Here is a 22216-nt window from a genome sequence, read left to right as displayed (position 1 = left end):
AGACTCGTAAGTGCCTGGATAAACAAACCTCTACATCGACACAGTGGAATATTATTCAGCAATGAAAGCAATAATCTTTGAATGTGGCTTTTGTTGCAGAAAAAAAGCACATGAGCTATGAAGCCATTAAAAGACATAGAGGAAACTCAAATACATACTACTAAGTGAAAGAAACCAATCTCAAATGACCACTTACTATATGAATCCAACTATATGACATTCTGGAAAAGGCAAAACTATAGAGACATCAAAACGTTCAGTGATTGATGGGGGTTGAAAAGTGGGGAAGGATAAATGGGCAGAGCATAGAGGATGTTTAGGGCAATGAAACTACTCTGTGTGTTACTATAATGGTAGACACATGCCATTACACCCTTGTCAAAACTCACTGAATGTACGACAGCAAGAATGGTCCCTAATGTCAATTATAAACTATGGGTGACAGTGATAAGTCAATGTTGGTTCATCCATTGTAACAAATGTACATCTCTAGTGAGGAAGGCTGATAGTGGAGGAGGCTGTGCATTTGGGGAGGTGGGAATGTAGGAACTCGCTGTACTTTCCACTATGCCTCACTATTAACTTTACACTGCTCTAAAAATAAAGCGTATTTGAAAAAAGATTGAGCTGTTGATATAAGCCCAATGTCTACTTTGACGTCCAGAAATGTTTCTTTTAAAACGCTAATACACCACTTCCTGGAAGAAAATATTTGTTAACAAATTCTTTTCTAGAACAATTATTTTTGTGGATGTTCCTGTCACAACTATACATAAAAATCAGAATATGCAGCAACATCTTGATACTCTAAAAACACAATACCAAAAACGTTAAGAAAATCATTTCTAAATTTGATCTAAGCCAAAATGTGGAGAAGCAAAAGGGAAGAAAATTATTTCTGTATAATGAGATTATAGGTTGTTTCTCCGAACTCCTCTACAGTTTTCAGTATTTTCCAACTTCTATCATGGAGATATATAAATATAGAAGTAGATATGTAGATATATAGTCATTAGATATATATTTATATATAATAAATAAACAGATACCGTTTTTATTTTTTATTATTTATTTATTTATTTATTTTTTGAGACGGAGTTTCACTCTTGTTTCCCAGGCTGGAGTGCAATGGCGCGATCTTGGCTCACCACAACCTCCACCTCCTGGGTTCAGGCAATTCTCCTGCCTCAGCCTCCTGAGTAGCTGGGATTACAGGCACGCGCCACCAAGCCCAGCTAATTTTTTGTATTTTTAGTAGAGACGGGGTTTCACCATGTTGACCAGGATGGTCTCGATCTCTTGACCTCGTGATCCACCCGCCTCGGCCTCCCAAAGTGCTGGGATTACTGGCTTGAGCCACTGCGCCCGGCCTACAAATACCATTTTTAAAAGATATATTTATGTATTTTATATATTTATATAATATATACATTTTCATATATACATCATGTTATCACCATTATGGATATAAAGAAGGACATTAAAATAGTGAAAAGATTAAAATAAAATGTACCAAAATGGAAACAGTGATTTAACTCTGCCTAGCTTTATGTGATTAAACAAGGTATTTTTCAAATCTATTTTTCTTTGCTTTCTAGAGGCTTTATAATAAATCTATATTTTATATTTAAAAGCCTAATTTTTATTAAACAAATAAATATTCAGCAACACTGTCTTTAGAACATTTTTTAAATCAACTTGAGCATGAAGAAAATGTTATGACTATGGTGGTGAGCATTTTGAAAGATTAGCAGAAGCAGGGATAATGTGACATTTAGCTGATCTTTCAAGGGAAGCTAGACAAATGACACTTTTCGAAAAGAAAATAGTAACTAGTGTTGAAACATGGTATCGCCGGTATGATTAAGAAGGAAAGTGTCAACTTCTTCTGTGGAAAATCCTAACATTACCAAACGTAAGAAGGCAAATACTTCAACAACAGAAATGAAAAAGATCTTGATTCATTTATTTAACACTTTTTTAGAGTTTAATCCCAAAATGTCTATTTTGAAGAAAAAACGAAATCTTACTCGTGTATATTACCCTTTGCAGTGAACTGGCCAAATAAGTCTATCCAAGGTACGTTGAATACCGAGCATGCTGGAAACATCTTTATTGAAATCATCTCTAATCCCTACAACAATAGTGCAAGGAAAGGTTTAACATCTTCTTTTTATAGAGAGGAAAGCTGAGGCTCAAAGAGGTATAGTAGCTCATTTAACATTACACATCCAATACGTGGTGGAGGTGGGACCTATACTTACATCTGTCAGACCTTAAAGTCTGTGTTCTTCTTTCTACCTCTCTGCCTCAGTCCAACAATTGGGATCTTTGCCATGATGCCTCACGAGTTCACGAGGCACTTTTCAGGAAGTTTTTGACTCAGACTTTATCACTCAGCAAGATACCTCAACTAATTTACAAAATGTGACTTGAAAAGCAGGTTGTAACTCCAAAAGCAAAAATCCAACCACAAAAGATAAAGTCTTAATCAGTAGAGCTTTACAGAAGGAAGCAATGTAGGTAGTAAGGGCACTTTCGGAAATGTCTGGAATCAGAGGAGTCGATGTATCACCTGTTAGAAATTGTACTCGCTTGGTAGGAAAATTTCCCTTGTGTTCACTTAAAATAATAGTCTTGTTGTTTTAAAATCAATGCACAGTCAGAGGGTGACTTGGATGTTTATTTTTTATTCTCTTTGCCTTCTTGTTTTAAGAATGGATTTTTCCTAAATTCTAATTATTATTGTAACTTACATAAGTGCAGCCGATTTTGCTTTTAAGGATAAAACTACATTTAAGTAGCTTTGTCTGGATTATCAAAACCAGGCCCTGAAGAAGTGAGTTCCTAAAGGGTAGGAACTTTGCTTATGTCTATATCTCAGTTGTGTTAAACAGAATAACTGGCGCAAATTAGCAAATGATGCACTGAGGAATCATAGAACAAAAGACTTTATGAAGAACTAAGTTTCAGATTCAGGGTGACGCTAAGGAGCTAGTGTACCAGAGGATGGTATGCCTTCTGCAATCACAAAAGCAGCATTCAGTCTGATCTGGGCTCTAAGAAGTGCTCCTTGAGACCTGAAATTTTATCCTAACACTGCCACTAACAGGTTAAGTCAGAAAGAGTTCACTTCCCAGAGCTTTCGATTTCTGGTTTCCAAATCAGCACAATGAGAAACTGAAAAGAAGGAAAGAGGAAAAAAATAGAGGGTCAGAGATCCCTCCTGCTTGTACAATGCCATGATTTGGACACAGGGTTTCGGCAACCATGGCTCATCCACCAATTCCTGCCTGTTGTCTCTTGTCAGACACCTCATGAGCCACGAATGTGAAAGAATTCAAAAAAGTAACAATATCTTGGGACATATCAACAATTATATAAAATGCAATTTTCAGTTCTCATAAAAGTACTTTGGAACTCAGCCCCACTCCTTTATTACCCATTTCTATGGCTGCTTTCACACCACAACCGCAGAGATAAGTAGTTGTGACAGAGACCATATGGGCTGCCAAGCCTAAAATATTTACTGCCTAGACCTTTCCAGAAAAAAAAAAAGGATTGCTGATCTGTTACACAGACAATCAAGCAAGGGATCACCTGAGAACATTAAAATCTGTGTCTAGGACAAATGGGGCCTATAAAAACTAGGGAATAATCTTCCCCACTACTTATGCAAGAACATTCACCCTTGAGACAGCAGGCTACATGGCTTGGCAGCACTACTGCCACCAGTCCAGACTTCCCCTCACCTGTGCCCTATAAGTGACCAGCATTTCTAGGCATTCGTGGAGCAGCGGGGTGCATTCTCATGTCTGGCCCCACACCTTCCCTTCCTCCTGCTTCCTCACATTCTATTTTCTGAGTGGTTGTCAAAGGAACGCTGAATTTTGCTGTCACTTTTTCAGACCCCAATTCCACTTATGACAGTCTTGGTACCAGGAAGCATTCCGAGCTCCTATCTCATCACCACAACCGCCTGCTTCTCACTTAGTCCAGACGAGCTTGCCACAGTGCACTTGCTTTTTAATCGCCCTGTCTCTTCTTGCCTTCACCTCCTCTCCCTCCCTCTCTCCCTGGCTCTTTCTGTCACACGGGTGTGTGCACATACACAAGTTCCGATTAGATAAAAGAAGAAACACTTTTTAAGTTTCTTTCTAGGCCTAATAGAAAATTCTTTTCTTTTTTTTTTACATAAACAGAGCTGATTTTTTCCATTGCAAAAGTGTGGGTGTCCTTCCTTTTGGAGAGTAACAATCATTTTCTACATGGCCTTCTGACACATTGCATGTTGTACATATGTGTGTGTGCACATGTGCATATGAGTGTTAGAGTGTGTGTGTGTAGCAGAAAGGAAAGAGATGAAGGAGAGTGTGTATGTGCATGTTGGTTCATATGAGTGTGAGTGTGTGCATGAACGTGCCTGTGTGTATGCACATGTGTATGAGCATGCTTGTATTTGCGTATGAGAATGTGCATGTGAGAGAGAAAGAAAGAATGCACGTATGTGTAAATGTGTATGTGTGTGCATAGCAGGGAAGAAGGGGATGATGGAGAGTATGCTAAAAAGAAAACACCTCAGAACAGTCAAATAAAAGATTCCATATCAACATCATATCTTGTTAAAATACAGGATTCCCAAGTCAGTCACCTTCAATTTGGAAGCCTGGAGTGTAAAAAGAGTGGGTGTTCTTCTCTGACAACTTATTGTCTAAGACAATTTTATGATCAAAAATATATTCGAATAAAAGTACCTGAGAAAAGTACATAAAGAGAATATAGCAAAATGTTAACAATGGTTTTCTTTGGGTGAGAGGAAGAGGAGGCAGGTTGTGGTTGATCTGTTTCTTTTAGTTCAACTATTCTGCATTCCTCACTTTTAAATTTTGGATATTAAGATGGAGAGAAAGAACATGAATATAAAGATGAATTCGCTGAATGGAGCAACGAATGCTGAGTTAGCCAAAAATGTATGGCTACCTTCTATATCTAATTATCTGAGGGCAAATCAGAAAACACCACTTTCAGAAATTTTTTTTTTTTTTTTTTTTTAGAAATGAAGTTTCGCTCTTGTTGCCCAAGCTGGAGTGCAATGGCACAATCTCGGCTCACCGCAGCCTCCGCCTTTTGGGTTCAGGCAATTCTCCTTCCTCAGCCTCCCGAGTAGCTGGGATTACAGGCACGCAGCACCATGCCCTGCTAATTTTTTGTATTTTTAGCAGAGACAGGGTTTCACAATGTTGACCAGGATGGTCTCGATCTCTTGATCTTGTGATCCACCCACCTCGGCCTCCCAAAGTGCTGGGATTACAGGCTTGAGCCACCGCGCCCAGCCAGAAATGTTTAAAAATGTGTTTTACGTTATTTTCCCTTTAAGCCTAAGGACTACAAATTGAACACAACTGGATCTGCGCCATTGCCTCAAAGATTCTTAGCCTAGTTCCAGATCCATTGTCTGGACACTCCTGCTTTTTAGACAGAAAACAGGGCTAAATTCCTATTGACTTCCAAATACACAGACCCACAGATTTGTCACAGTAGCCTCTCTCTCTCACCCTGTCTCTGTCCGTCTGAGTCTCTCTTTCTTTCTCTCTCTCTTCCCTCACATCATCCCCAAATCAGAATGCATATATAAAAATTTGATTAACTGAAACATAGAATGATCAAGATTTTACTACAAGAGAATTACACAGACTTCAGCTAAGATGTTTGGTTGAATACCTGCATATGCCTTCACTCCATCATTAAACCACATTAACACAGGATGATTAAAAATAAATAAACCAACAAAGATAAAAAGAAAATAAAGACAATCCCTTCAGCATATAGAAAACTGGCAAGCAGAAGCTGTCAGTGACACCTCACAGTAGACCCAGAGATGCTAAATCCCAAGCCAGTGGCAGGAAGGCAACCAGGATCCCCAACGGTTCAAGAGTTGGCAGCTAAATTTACCTAGGGAATTTATGTTTCAGTAGTAGGTAGATCCCAGATCCTCTCCCTAGAATTGGTGCCTGCATCCCACGGTGGTGGCAGGGTGGAGGTTTCCTCTCTATACAGTAAAATTTGGTGTCTCTAGGCAGGAGCTCTGTAGACACAAGTGCTTAAATGTACACACTGAACACTGAGATCCTCCAGGTTTTCCTACCACTGAGTTCCAATGAGGGTGGCAGATACACTTGGTCAGAAGTTAAGATGATTTTTCTCTAGAGAGAATCTCTCTTGCTCAAGAAGAAAAGGTCTGACCCAGCAAGACCACCACCCACAAAATGTTACAATCACAGAACTTCCATCAGCTTTTAGCTTTTCGGTGCTCCATTTTTTTCTAACAGACACAGACAGCTAAGGGTCACCAGGCATCTGAGCAAAGCTTCTAACATGAATGGCCGAGACCAGAGCAACAAGACACATAAATGCAGCCTGAATGAGGACTGTGCTAGGAGATAAGACCTTCTGAAACCCATATGAATGTTCACGAAGAGATAAAAGTGTTACCATTTTCATGAAACAAGAACCAAATTTAAAGAAAAAGTAAACACTTAGAAATTAAAAATATGACAGCAGAACTTGTGAAAAATTCTTGTTAGAATAGTAAGACAACAAAGTTGAGTGGATGAACCTTATGTCTTCCAGAAATAGCGATAAGAAAAAAGTTGAAGTCCGGAAGAAAATTTGAACAGGTTCAACACTAAAATGATCAGAATTCCAAAGATAGAAATAGAGACAGACAGAGAGAGAGAAAAAGGAACAGACACACCCAGCAAATAAGAAAGAGAGAGATAAACCCTAACACAGTAATTGCTAGAGACTACAACACCCAACTTTCAGCACTGCACAGATCTTCCAGACAGAAAACCAACCAATCAACATGAAATTTAATCTTTACTACAGACCAAATGGAACTGATATTCAAGGAACATTTCATCCAATGACTGCAGAATACACATTTTTTCAACTCAACACATAGATCATTCATAAGTATAGAAGATACCTTAGGTCACAAAGCAGATGCAATCACATTTGAAATCAGGACTAAGAAATTCATTCAAAACCATACACTTACATGGAAACTGAGTAACTTGCTCCTGAATGACTCCTGGGTAAATAATGACATTAAGGCAGAAATCAAGAAGTTTAAGAAGTTCTTTGAAAGTAATGAGAACAAAGGTACAACTTACCAGAGTTTCTGGGATGCAGCTAGTCAAGTAGTGTTGAGAGAAATGTATAGTACTAAATGCTCACATCGAGAAGTGAGAACTCGGGACAGCTGCGGTGACTCACTCTTGTAATCTCAGCACTTTTGGAGGCCAAGGCGGGCAAATTACAAGGTCAGGAGTTTGAGACCAGCCTGACCAACATGGTGAAACCCCATTCTACTAAAAATACAAAAATTAGCTGGTGTTGTGGCACATACCTGTAATCCCAGGTACTCAGGAGGCTGAGGCAGGAGAACTGCTTGAACCCAGGAGATAAATGTTGCAGTGAGCCCATATCACACCACTGCACTCCAGCCTGGTTGAGAGAACAACACTCCATCTCAAAAACAAAATTGAGATCTCAAGTTAACTACCCAACATCACAATTAAAAGAATTAGAAACCCAAGAGCAAAGAACACCCTCAAAGCTATGCTGAATGGGAGTGGGGAGAGAGGGCATCTTTATCTTGTGCCAATTTTTAAGGGGAATGCTTTCAGCTTTTGTCCATTCAGTATGATGCTGGCTGTGGTTTTGTCACATGTGGCTCTTATTATTTTGAGGTATGTTCCTTCAATACCTGGTTTATTGAGAGTTTTTAACACACATGAAAGTTGAATTTTATCAAAAGCTGTTTTTGCATCCATTGAGATAATCAAGTGGGTAATTTTTTTCTTTAGTTCTGTTTATGTGACGATGACATTTATCAATTTGCATATGTTAAACCAAACTTGCATCTCAGGGAGGGTGGTTGTGACCAGGAATTGATCAGTTTCTTCTAGATTTCTCAAATTTTTCAGGTTCAGTGGCTCACATCTGCAATCCCAGAACTTTGGGAGGTCAAGGTGGATTGATCACCTGAGATTGGGAGTTCAAGACAAGATGGATCAACATGGAGAAACCCCATGTCTACTAAAAATACACAATTAACCAGACATGGTGGCACATGCATGTCATCCCAGCTACTCAGGAAGCTGAGGCAGGAGAATAACTTGAACTCAGGAGGCAGAGGTTGCACTAAGCCGAGATCTCACCATTGTCCTCCAGCCTGAGCAACAAGCACAAAACTTCATCTCAAAATTAAAGAAAAAAAAGTGCCTACAGTTGTACATCATATTCTCTGAGGGTGGTTTGTATTTCTGTGGGGTCAGTGGTAATATTGCCCTTATTGTTTTTGATGGTGGTTATTTGAATCTCTTCCCTTTCTCCTTCATTGGTCTAGCTTCAAGTTTATTATTTTTTAACCAGTATGATTTTAATAGAGCAGTTACTGGGTAGTAAATTGAAACATACAGAGTGCCATCTCCAAGAGCAGTCATGATTTCATTTGGGTTCTTGAAAAATGTTAAGAAGTAGGTTGAGTTTTATTATTTTTTTCAGAAAACCAGCTTTTGAAAAATTTATGTGGAACCAAAAACAGCCAAGGCAACCCTAAGCAAGAAGAGCAAAGCTGGAAGCGACACGCTACCAGACTTCAAACTGCATTACAGGGCTACAGGAAACGACGGCATAGTACTGGTACAAAAACAAACACATAGACTAATGGAACAGAATAGAGAATCCAGAAACAAAACCAAGCTTCTACAACTATCTGATCTTTGGCAAACTTAACAAAAACAAGCAAGGGGGAAAAGATTCTCCCTATTCAATAAACGATGCCAGGATAACTGGATAGCCATATGCAAAAGACTGAAACTAGACCCCTTCTTTACATTACATACAAAAATTTGCTCAAGATAGATTAAACACTGATATGTAAAACCAAAAACTATAAAAGCTCTGCAAGACACGAGACAATGCCATTCAAAACATAAGCACAGGCAAAGATTTCATCATGAACATGCCAAAAGAAAAGGTAACAAAAGCAAAATTGAAAACTGGGGTCAAATTAAAATGAGAAACGTTCACACAGCAAAATAAACTATCAACAGAGAAAACTGACAACCTACAGAATGTGAGAAAATGTTTGTAAACTATGCATTCCACAAAAATCTAATATCAAACATCGGTAGGGAAATTCAATTTACAAGAGGAAAACAAACAACGCATAAAAAGGTGGGCAAAGAACATAAACAGACACTTTTAAAACAAGACATATATGCAACAAGCAATCATATTAAAAAAGCTCAACATCACTGATTATTAGAGAAATGCAAATGAAAATTATAATAAGATACCATCTCACACCAGTCATAATGGCAATTATTAAAGCAAAAAAAAAAAAACATACATACTGGCAAGGTTAGAGAGAAAAACAACACTTACACACTGTATTCGGGAATGCAAATTAGTTCTGCCATTGTGAAAAAGTGTCATGATTCCTCAAAGACCTAAAGAGTGAAATACCATTTGATTCAACAAACTAGTAATGGGTTACTAGGTATGTACCCAAAGGAATATAAATCCTTCTGTTATAGAGACATGTGCACGCATATGTCCATGGCAGCACTGTTCACAATAGCAAAAATATAAAATCAAGCTAAATGCCCATCAATGGTAGACTGGATAAAGAAAATGTGGTACATATACAACAAAAAACACTAGGCAGCCACAAAAGAATGCGATCATGTTCTCTTCAGGGACATAGATGAAGCTGGAGACTATTATTCTTAGCAAACTAACGCAGGAACACAAAATCCAAATACCAGATATTTTCACTTGCAAGTGGGAGCTAAATGAGGAGAACACAGGAACATACAACAGGCGGAAGAACAACACACACTAGAGCCTTTCAGAGAGTGGAGAATGAGAGAAGGAAGAAGATCAGGAAAAGCAACTAAATGGGAATAGGCTTAATACCAGAGTAATGAAATGATCTGTACAACAAACCTCATGACAGACTTTACCTAAATAACAAACTTGTGCTTGAACCTTTGGACTTAAATAAAAGTTAAAAAAAAAAAAGGCAACTTCTCAAGTTGAATAACATAACCTCCTAGGTTTAAACACATGAACACAAACTCAAACCAAGGAACAGTGTCTTGAAACTCTGCAATATATGACAAAGGAAAACAGCTCTCCTAAGTTTTCAGAAAAGTTTTTTTAAAAAACAGTATTTACAAAGAATCAGAAATCAGAATGATTTCAGGCTTCTCAACAGCACTACCAGAAGCTGGGAAATAATGGAGTAGTATCTTTAATACTTGAACGGGAAATTATTTTCAATCAAAAATTCTATGCCCCACCAGTCATGTAAGTGTAAGAAGAAATAAAGTCATATTTCAGAACAATTTGCTTCAGTGTATCCTTGCTTGAATAAGTTACTGGAGGATACAGTCCACAAACAAGATATTCAGGGCACGGGGCAGTGCAAAACAACAGAGTGGGTTTGTATTTGTATTGAAAAGACAGCAACATTCAAGAGTTATGGAATACTGGAGGAGGAGTTTTCTCCAGCATCCCTGGAGCCCACACCTCTCATTTCCACATTCCTATGTCCCATTGCTGCCCATCAATTCTGATCACCTATTCCTTTGATAGAGGTATTTCTCTAACCGATTAGCTGTAGTCAAGTGGCTCTTTCTTGGGCTACACGAGGAAATCTATTGCTTTTCATTAAACATCAATTTGATTAACCTAGGCTTAAGGTCAGCATTATGCCATCAGCTGTACGTTCTTGGGAAGACATCTACTCACAAACTGGTTAAAGAACGTGGCCCTCCTACCTCTGACTTGTGTGATTCTAAGCAAGCTATTTAGCACCCTCTCATCTGTGAAACAAACATAAAGTTCTTATCTTGGGCTCCACAAACAGAAAGTGTTGAACAAGAACAGTTTCTTCTCCCCCAAGGCCAGACTATATGGAGGACCCTAAGACAGCCACAGCCTTGGTCAGTAGGACAAACACAGGGTTCAAATTGCACCATTAAAACTGTGGCCAAACGTTTGCTCTGCCTCTGAGTCACTCACTGTCATAAGGCTCTACCAGTTCCCATTCCAGATAGAAAGTGGGCTTTTGTTGGTTTTTGTTGTGTTTTTCAAGAGATGGAGTCACCCAGGCTGGAGTACAGTGGCATGACCATAGCTCACTGCAGCCCCAAACTCCTGAGCTCAAGTGACCTTTCTGCCATGGCCTCCTGACAGAAGCTGGGCCAACAGGGCAGCAGGTATGCATCCCCACACTCAGTAATTTTTTTTTTTGAGAGATGGGGTACCGCTATGTTGCCCAGACTGCTCTCAAATTCCTGGCCTGAAGCAATTTTCCCATATTAGCCTCCTAAATTTCTAGGATTACAGGTGTGAGCCACTGTGCCCAACAGGTGTTCTTAAGTGCAATTTCCACACTGCTATTCTGAAGAAGGGCAAGAAGCAAAGAGACCCTCCTTGAAACATAGAAAATAAAAGCATTCACTATTAAGTGGAGGCAGAGTTGATGATCAGCCAAAACTACTTCAACTGTAATCCAGAAGTCCCATTGATACAGGAGTTCTAAAGAAATTATTTCGTCAGAGATTGAAAGTAAGGAAGTCTTTGGTAAGGTTCCCCTTTGAATAAAAAGCAGCCCCAAAACCATTTCTAACAAAGAGGGGCCTGTAAAATCGAGCTGCAGATATAGACAAGCAAGCTGGAAGCTTGCACAGGCGAATGCCAGCAGCTGTAACAATAGGAGGCTACTTGGGTGCCAGGCATGCTCAACCTGACGGCTTCATCTTCCTTTTTCTTTATCAACCACAAGTGCAGTAAGGGACAGACAACATGCACTGGCCAAGTAGAAAACCTATATGCATAAGAAGATTCGGGTGGATAGCCAGCTTCTTCACGAGCTATGTAAAGCTCTCACCTGGTCCAACCCATATTTGGACCCTATGTAAATCAAACACCACCTCCTCAACAAGTCTATAAAACCTTGTGCAGTTCACCAGAAAACACACTCAGAAGCCCCCCTCTCTCTCTGCAGAAGAGAGAGATGTTCTCTTTTCTTCTTTTGCCTGTAAAACCTCCATTTTTAACCTGACTCCATGTGTATTCACGTCCTTGATTTTCTTGACATGAGGCAATGTAACTTGGGTATTACCTCAGATGGACAATGCTGCTTCATCATAGTTCTGTTTTGTTCAGGTTGTGGGACAAACGGCTCCTTTCCTCTGCAACCTCAGCTCAACCTTACTCAGGCCTCCTTCCAGCAGAATCACAGAGCCAAATGAAACCCCTTAAGTCTTCTTTTAAATGGGCAGCCACTCCAAAGAAAGCAGCATGATGAGTTTCAGGTGGCACGGGGTGGGGGCAGTGCTACTCGGGCTTCTCCGTGCTCAGTTTCTCTCAGTTCAAAAGCGCACCACGTGGAGCAATAGAACACCTGCTCATCTGAGTTTTAAAAATAGTGGGAGGAAAAGCGCTGTCTTCATGCTTATTTCCCTGGCAGAGGGGAGGTCATAAAACACTAATTTCTAAGCAGTGGACCAGAGTTTTACTGATCTCTTCTGTTACTGACTCATGTTTACCCTGAGAAACCACATCACAAATCTGAGTCTCCTCTGGCAAGAGAAGGAATCGGATTCATGATTCTCTCAGTCCCCTTTCCACAGTAGAGTTCTGACTCCACTTCTAAAATACTTTTCTGCAAGCCTCTGTACCTCATAAATGTTTTACTATACTCGAGACAGCAAAGGGAAGCACAGATTAGCTACTGTTTTCAGAACAGTGGAAACATGCTGTCTTCTCCAAGTTTGGCATTGGAGTCAAAGATCAAGCGCCAAACAGTAGTTGTCAAGAATCCTTTCATTTACAATCAGGTTCTAGACTTTTCAAATGGTGTGGGCAAGAACCAGTTTTGCCAGAATAGGTTACTATTTACGTCTTACCTTTATAAAACAGGACTAAAAATTCTCTTTTTTAAGACAGAGTCTTGCTCTGTTCCCGAGGCTGGAGTGCAGTGGCATGATCTCGGCTCACTACAACTTCTGCCTCTCAGGTTGAAGTGATTTTCCTGCCTAAGCCTCCTGAGTAGCTGGAATTACAGGGGCCCACCACTACACTCAGCTAATTTTTTAATTTTTAGTAGAGACAGGGTCTCCCCATGTTTGCCAGGGTAGTCTCCAAAGCCTGACCTTATGATCTGCCTACCTGAGCTGCCCAAAGTACTGGGATTACAGATGTGAGCCACCACGCTGGGCATTTTTTTTAATTACACTGAAGACTTTTGAAAGGGTTGTGTGTTGTATGAACTCCCTCCTCACCCAATTCTCATGGATGGGAAAAGGCTGCTGCTTCCTTTTAAAGCTAATGAGCTGCCTGAACAGGAACTTCTAATTAACCATTCAAACCGATTAGCTCACGTCCCTGAAGGCTGGAGAACACGGGAACTGCTATCCCATCTGAATACAATCCAAAGGCAAAAGGCTGTGGCCAAGTTGAAATAATGGGGCAGATAGAAGCGATAAAGACTGGAGCTGGGAGTGGCCCGTACTTCAAGTTAAGCCAAAGGTGTTTGCATGTTTTATATGGGCCAAATAGGAATTCCATAATCGAGAAAACCATTGATTTTAAGGAGGACGCTGCCCTGAAAAGCTTCCTGCCAGGGGTAAGGAAGAGGCTGCCCAGGACCCCCAGAGGCAGGTGGTAGGAGGGCTCTTAGTGGCTTCCTAGAAACTGTATTACCTGAGGTAGTGAACTGCTGTCAGAGATCCCTACCCGGAGAATTTCTCAGGAACGCATGAGAAAGGGCCCAAAACTGCATGCCTGCTCCTAAAATGTGACACCATAATACAGCTGAACTATTCAATAAGGCCCTATCTGTTCCTCTGTCTCTCCTTTCTCCCTGCCCCTATCCAATCCTAGAAGAGCCAGAAAGCACTGCTAAGAAGTGAGGGTGGGTGGTCATAAACAAACACACTGCCCTCCTTTCCCTTCCCACTGTGGGTTTCTCAGGCTGAGGCTGTCACAGAGGAGGAGGAATGAAAATTGTTTTCGTTGATATTTTATCATGAACATTTATGAACGTACAGCAAAGTTGAAAAAACTTTACAGTGAACACTTTAACTGTATCTTCACCAACTTGGAGTCTTGTTTTATCTCATGTCCATCCATAGATCCATCTTTCTATCCATCCAGTAATCCATTATAGTTTTGAGGCATTTTAAAGTAAATTGCAGACATCACTAACTCAACGTGCATTAACTAGAATTTGGTACCTTTTTTTTTCCTTTTGGTGTAAAGTTTACAAATGATGAAATGCAAAAATTTTAAGTATGTATTTACCGAATTTTGACAAAAGTATACATATGTGTAACCCAAAACTCTATAAATAAAGAACATTATGATAATCCCTGATATGGTTTGGCTGTGTCCTCACCCAAATCTCTTCTTGAATTGTAGCTCCCAGAATTCCCACGTGTTGTGGGAGGGACCTGATGGGAGAGAATTTAATCATGGTGACAGTTTCCCACATACTGTTCTTGTGATAGTGAATAAGTCTCACAAGAGCTGATGCTTCTATAAGAGGAAAGCCCTTTTGCTTGTTTCTCATTTCTCTCTTGTCTGCCACCATGTAAGATGTCCCTTTGACTTTCTGCCGTGATGATGAGGCCTCCCCAGCCAGGTGCAACTGTGAGTCCTTTAAACCTTTTCTGAATAAAGTACCCAGTATCACGTATGTCTTTATCAGCAGTGAAAAAACGGACTAATACAATCCCAGAAAGTTTCCTCATGACTTGTCTCAGTCTCCAGCTCTGTACCCTTGGATTTTTTTCATTGTAGACTAAGTTTGCCAACTTTAGAAATTCCACGTAACTTGAATCATGTTGTGATAACCCTATATATAAGGCTCCCTTCAGTCCACAAAATAATTTTTATATTTATCAATTAGGTTACACATGTAAGTATCACTTTCATTTTTATTGCTGAGTAGTATTTCATGCTATGAAATAACGTAGTTCGCGACCTGATCCTCTATTTGTGGTCACCAGAAACATTTTCAACTTTTGATTATTATGAGTAAAGCTATTGTGGTCTTCTATAAGTATTTTTATTAACATATATTTTCACTAATTGGGGTAGATTCCTAACTCGGAAATTTATTATAGATGAGATGCATATTCGTTCTGTAAGAAAATTCCAGAAATTTGACAAAGTAGTTGTACTGTTTTATAGTCCCATTAGCAATAGTTATAGTTGTGCTGTATTCTTGCCAACATTTGGTGTTTAGTCTTTCCCAACCTAGTTATTTTCTGGGGTTTGTAGTAGTATCTCACTGTGGTTTTAATCTGCATTTCCTTGATGTTAACCATTTTGTCCCACTTGTATATTATCTTTGCAAAGTGGCTCCTCAAATTTTTTCCCCTTCTAAACAGTAATTGTTCTCTTTTTTTCTTTTAGTTGTTCTGTCATCCAGGCTGGAAGGCAATGGTGCAATCTTGGCTCACTACAGCCTCTGCTTCCTGGGCTCAAGCGATCCTCCCACCTCAGTCTCCCAATTAGCTGATACCAGGCTAACTTTTTGTATTGATATTAGCCAACATACAAGGCTAATTTTTTGTACTTATACTAGGTGTCAGGGTCTCACCATGTTGCCCAGACTAGTCTCAAACTCCTGGCCTTAATTCATTCATCCTCCTCGGCCTCCCAAAGTACTGGCACTACAGGTGTGAGCCACTGTGCCCAGCCTTATTTTCAGGTTATAAAACTGCTTTATGTATTCTGGATATCAGGCTCTTTACTGAAAATAGATTTATGACCATTTTCTGTCAGGCTGTGGCTTGCATATTCTTTTGTTTAATGTATCTTTTAATTTCCCCAGACACATTTTCTGCAAAATTTGTGTTAGTTTTTGTTGTATTTTTCAGATACTTTGTTCATTTCATCTAAGTTGCAGAATTTGTCACCATGACGTTGTTTATGATAGTCTCTTATTATCCTTTTCACGTCTGCAGGATCTGTAGTGATAGTTTCACTTCGCTTTCACTTCTGATATTGATACTGACCATTTGTGTTTCCTCTCTTTTTTTCATGATCAGAGTAGCTTAAGGTTTATTAATGTTGATATTTTAAAACAACCAGCTTCTTTGCTTTGTTAGTTTTCTCTATTATTTTGTCTGTCTTCAATTTGGTTTATCTCTGCACTTTTACCTTTATTGTTTCCTTCTTACTACTTCGTTGGAGTTTTCTTTGCTCTGTGTGTGTGTGTGTGTGTGTGTGTGTGTGTGTGTGTGTTTTCAATCCTCTTTAGGTGAACATTTACGTCATTGATTTTAGACCTTTCTCTTTTTCTTCTATTGCGGTATAAGCATGTACGGCTATACTTCCCTCTGGGAACTCCCATCGCTGTAATTCATAAGTGTTGGCATGTTGTATTTTGATTATTCCTTAGAATAAAATATTTTATATTCCACTTTTTGATTTCTTCTTGGGCTTGTATATTATATTTAATCTCCAAGTACTTGGAGCTTTCGTAGTTCTCTTATTGTTAATTTCTGTTTTAATCCTATTGTGGTCAGGTAACATACACTGCATGAATTCAATTTGATTTAATCTATTCAGTCTTGTTTTACGACCTAGCATGTGACCTATCCTAGTGAACACTACATGTACTTGAAACATACAGTATTCTGTGGTTATAGGGTGTCGCCTTCCATTGGTTTGTTTAAGATGGTGGAGAGTGTTGTTCAGGTCATCTGCATCTTGACTAAGATTTTGTCTAGTTTATCTATCAATTGCTTGGGAGATGGGTATTAAAATCACCAATCAAAATTGTGGATTGTTTGTTTATTCCTTTAGTTCAATTTTGTTTTGTGCAAATTGACGCACAAATTATTTTTAAACCATTTTTTGATGAAATGACTCTTCTGTAATCATGAACTATCCCTCTTTATCTTTGGAAATACTGTTTTGACTTAAGCATATTTTATTTGGTATTAATATAGCTTCTTCACACTTCCATTGCTGACTGTTTGCATAGTATATCATTTTAAATGTACTCATTTAGGGTCAGGTACAGTGGCTCACACCTGCAATCCCAGCACTTTGGGAGGCTGAGGCAGGTAGATCACTTGAGGTCAAAAGTTTAGGACAAGCCTATCCAATGCAGTGAAACCCCAGCTTTCTTAAAAATACCCCAACATTTAGCTAGGCGTGGTGGCAGGTTTCCGTATTCCCGGCTACTCAAAAGGCTGAGGCAGGAGAATTGCTCGAACCCAGGAGGCAAAGTTTACAGTGAGCAGAGATCGCACCACTGTACTCCAGCCTGGGAGATAGAGTAGGACACTGTCTTAAAAATCTTCAAATGTACTTATTTGGACCTACGTATATTTGTCTTTTTTTTTCTATTCAAAGCGTGTATTTCATATAAAGCACTGGGTCTTGTGGGTTTTTTAAATCAATTCTGGCAATCTCTGCACTTGAATTGGAGTATGTGGTATGATTCATTAACATTTAACATTATTAAATATAGATTTATTAGTGGTTGAATGATGTAATTGGATTCAAGCTTACAATTGAATGGTTTGTTTCATTATTTTGTTTGTTTTTGTTCGCATCCCCTTCCCCACTTTTTGTCCTGTCCCTTTTCTCCTGATGTCTTTTGGACTCTTTAAATACTTTTAAAATTTCATTTTAATGTATCCATGACTTATTAGATGTAGTGGTTGAATATTCCTTATCTGAATTCCTTGGGACTAGAAGTGTTTTGGATTTTAAACTTTTTTTATATTTTGGAACATTTACATATACATAAAGAGATCTCTTAAAGATATAACTGAAGTCTAAACACAAAATTCACCTATGTTTACGTACACCTCATACACATAACGCAAATAAAATTTTACATATTTTTAGCAATTTTGTGCACGAATCCAAGTTTGTATACATTGAACCATCAGAAAGCACACATATCGCTATCTCAGCCATCGATGTGGATGAATTTCAGATCTTGGAATATTTTGGATTTTGGGGTTTATGGATAAGAGATGCTCAACTTCTACCTGTTTTCATTGTTGATTATTTTATGTGTTAAAATATGTAAAAAAGGGTTAAGTTTTCAGCTGAATGAGATTTTTGAGTTTGGAAATTAAACTAAACAGAATTTTTCTGAAGTTCCAGGATACAGGTGCAGAATGTGTAGGTTTATTATATAGGTATATGTGTACCATGGTGCTTTGCTGCACCTATCAACCATTCATCTAGGTTTTAAGCTTCACATGCACTAGCTATTTGTCCTAATGGTCTCCCCGTCTCACCCTCCTCTGACCCCCAACTGGCCCCAATGTGTGTTGTTCCCTCCCTGTGTCCATGTGTTCTCACTGTTCGACTCCCAATTATGAGTGAGAAAGTGTGGTGCTTGGTTTTCTGCTCCTGTTTTGAACTAGACAGAATTTCTTAATATCTTAAATTGCTCAGTGAAATAGAAAATATCAAAGATTCTACCCAACAGGTGGGTAAGAATGAGTCCACGTAGCAACTTTGATAAAGTGAAGGGAAATAACAAACCATTTCTGATTGCTCCCTGCCACAGCCAGTGCATTCAACCTTTTTACTGTCCTTTTATTATTTTTTCATTGTTCTTACAGTCATTATTATTTTCCCCAAATGAAAAAATAAAAGTGGTGGGATTGATAGTGAGGAAACAAAGACTGACAGCTGCCCCTACACCTGAGTTTAACTTTTGAGAAATATAGTCAACATGATGATTTTCACACAGGGCTAGTAGGCCTTCTGCATCTGTTATAATTCCGGTTATGTTGTGGACAGAAAATAAATTTTTCTCTCCATGGGAACCTGTTAGTGATACTTGAGAACAATGTCAACTGTAGACCAAAACCGAATACAAGTGGAAATATTGTTTCATTTTCTTTTGCAGTATTTCTTTTTTAAGACCTGAGATAGGAGGATAAAAAAGGAAAGAACTATTGACATGTGCAACAACATGGCTGAATATTAAAAACATTTTCTTGACTAAAAGAAACCTTACATATGGAGTGATCACTATATAATTCTATTTCTATCAAACTTTAAAATCTGTGCTGAAAGAATATTTAAAAGTATATTTGGGTTCAGGACCGACTAAGAGGAGGCAAAACTGAACTTTCTAGTCTCTGCTGTGATCCAAAACCCATGCTATAAACTTTGTACACAGTATCTCATTTAATCCTCAAAATCACCCTAACAGGTAGTTACTGTCACTTCCCCTGCTTCAAACAGAACATAAAGCTCAGAGAATCCAGGTACTGTGTTTTTTCTGTTTTTTTTTTTTTTTTTTTTTTTTTTTTGAGATGGAGTTTCGCTCATGCCACCCAGGCTGAAGTGCAATGGCGTGATCTCGGCTCACTGCAAGCTCCGCCTTCTGGGTTCAGGCAATTCTCGTGCCTCAGCCTCCCAAGTAGCTGGGACTACAGGAACGCACCACCATGCCCAGCTAATTTTTTGTATCTTTACTAGAGATGGGGTTTTACCATGTTGACCAGGATGGTCTCGATCTCTTGACCTCGTGATCCACCTGCCTCGGCCTCCCGAAGTGCTGGGATTACAGGCGTGAGCCACCATACCTGGCCCGGTACTGTGTTTTACACCTACTTAGAAGTCACCAATTCCTAAGGTTCTATAAAATGTTCTAAATAAAAATGAATAAAGTAGGCAAAAAAGACCATGTAAATAGCATTTCTACAAATATCTCCTGAGACAATTTTCACATCGATGTCCAAAGACATTTACAAGAATGTTTTCCACAACACTGTTTAAAATAATAGAAAACTACAAGCAACCTAAATGTCCATGGAAGAGTTAGATTCTTTCTCTTATTTTCGTATAATGCAATACTGTGCTGATGTAGAGATATAATATTCATTTTTAAAAATTACATTCACCTTCTTCTCATGGATCCAAGGAGATATGTTAGAGAATATCTATTGCATTTGGACATAAACATAAATACAAGGAAATAGTAGGGGCTCTCTACAAGTTGTTATATATTGGAAGAGGAAGAAGAGAAAAATAAAAGGGATCATGAACTTTGTATATGCTTTGGTAGTGTCTGGTTTTGTATATAACTTGAATTTTTTCATAAATATATTTTACAGTCTGCATAATTACCAAGTAAGAAGACAAGTAAGTCACTTTAGTAAAAGTTCTTCCAATTACTGCAACTGATTTCTACAGCCAGAATGTTCCCAGAAGCTGAAAAGAGGAAGCACTAGAAATGGAAGGCAGAAATACTGACACTAGAGGGCCAGAGCTGGAGAGGGTGGATCTAATGCAGCAAATCCATCAGCAGTTCTCATCGCCATCTTTGAGAAACCTCACAATTTTCCGTGCGTAATAAATGAGTTAAATTGAAAACAAATCCATGACAGTGGTGCATGAGAAAGGTTACATGTGTCCCGAATAATAAAGTCTGCGCACAATATAAATTAAAACATACCATTTTACATTCATAAGATTGACAAACAAAAAGTAAAAGCCTAGGAATATCAAGTGAAGCCAAACACAAAACAAGTTTCCCCACATTTCCTGTGGGAATACAAATTGTTACAACTACTTTAAACAATTGGAAATTCATAGTAAAAATGAAGACAAGCCTCCCCTACAATTTACCAATCCCTCTTCTGGGAACACAGTAAGAGAGATTCTTCCCAAGAAACCTGCAAACAAATGTATATGGCACTATGCATGTAATTGTACAACGTGGTATTTCCATATGGTAAAGTATTATTGGGCAGGGAAAGTAAGTAGACCAGAGGTAAACATTTCAATATCAATAAGTTTTAGAAAAATAAAATTGAGTATAGGAAGCTGAAACTATATCTGCAATGCTTTGTTTTGCCAGGAAAATAAAGGGACACGTGGGGAGGGCAAAGGACAACAAAAACTAAACAATCTGAAACACACGCAGAAAAATACCCATATTTTAAAATTTTCCATTGCTGCTTATATTAGTTTCTGTCTTTTCTATACGCTTGAAGTACTTGATAATAAAGAAAATATAAAAGGCATAGGAAAAAGTATTCTGAGAAAATACATCGAAAGGTTTATGGTTATTGGATTTGGTAAGATTTTAAATGACTTTAATTTTCTTTGTTATATCTCTCTATATGTCCTAGTCATACCATATTAAATGTGTATTTCATTTATGACAATAAAAATGTATTATTTAAAAACTAATATATATGCAGTTTTATCTGACATATGATGAAACTCTACGAAACATAGATTCAGCAAAAATACTAAGAACAAGAACAAAAATGATATTAAGAGTCGTTGACTTTTGGATGGAGCTATGAGTGACTTTACATTTATCTCTAAACTCGATTTTTCTATAGTGGGCAAATAAAATATTTGTGAAAGCTAGATTAAATAGAAAGCTATAGGTTTTAAATGAAAAGGAATTCAAATAATTTTCCAGCATGATAAAATGTTCATATTCCTAAATATGAACTACTTTACAAAAGCACCAGTGATTTTAAAGAAACATTAGATGATTTTTAAAGGAAGTCAGTTATGATACTGCAGTTTATAGTGATACTGAGTGTTTGCTAGCTCCACTAATCAGGATATTAAGTTAATAGTATATAATATGCCATAAAGAAATTATATGAGCAGAGGTTACTGCAAAAGGAGAACACAATGATTTTAAGTGGGCTGGTGACCTGAATTTCTTCCAGTGAGGGGAAACATCAGAGTCATTTGATCAATGAAGTGCCTTTTATAAATCTTCAGGAAATCTCCTATGAAGGCTTTAAGAAGATGGATTTCTTATTACTTCTGATGTATGTTCCCATGAAATTTTTACCATTGCCACCATGGGCCTGCCCAGCCTAAGAGATGGAAACTGTGAGTCCAGCCCACTGACGCCCACCATCAGTAAGAAGATTGCACACTGAGGAGGCCATGACCAGCCTGCTGACTGAAATCTATACTGTAAAAGGATGATGCTGCTCCAGCAATCCTGAAACCCTGCCCTAGGATCAATGAAAAGTGGTGTCAACCTTAGAATTTCAATATGCCTAGGCAGATAGTTATCTTTAAATATAAGAACAGTATCATTTTCTGGAGAAACCAAAAGAATCAAGAAAAATTCTACAGTAGTCTACTCTGCCCTTCC

This window comes from Callithrix jacchus, chromosome 20 (assembly GCF_049354715.1).
Source record: "Callithrix jacchus isolate 240 chromosome 20, calJac240_pri, whole genome shotgun sequence".
Taxonomy (NCBI): Eukaryota; Metazoa; Chordata; class Mammalia; order Primates; family Cebidae; genus Callithrix; species Callithrix jacchus.
The sequence above is the reverse complement of the archived record's forward strand: the minus strand, read 5'-3'. Positions refer to the sequence as shown.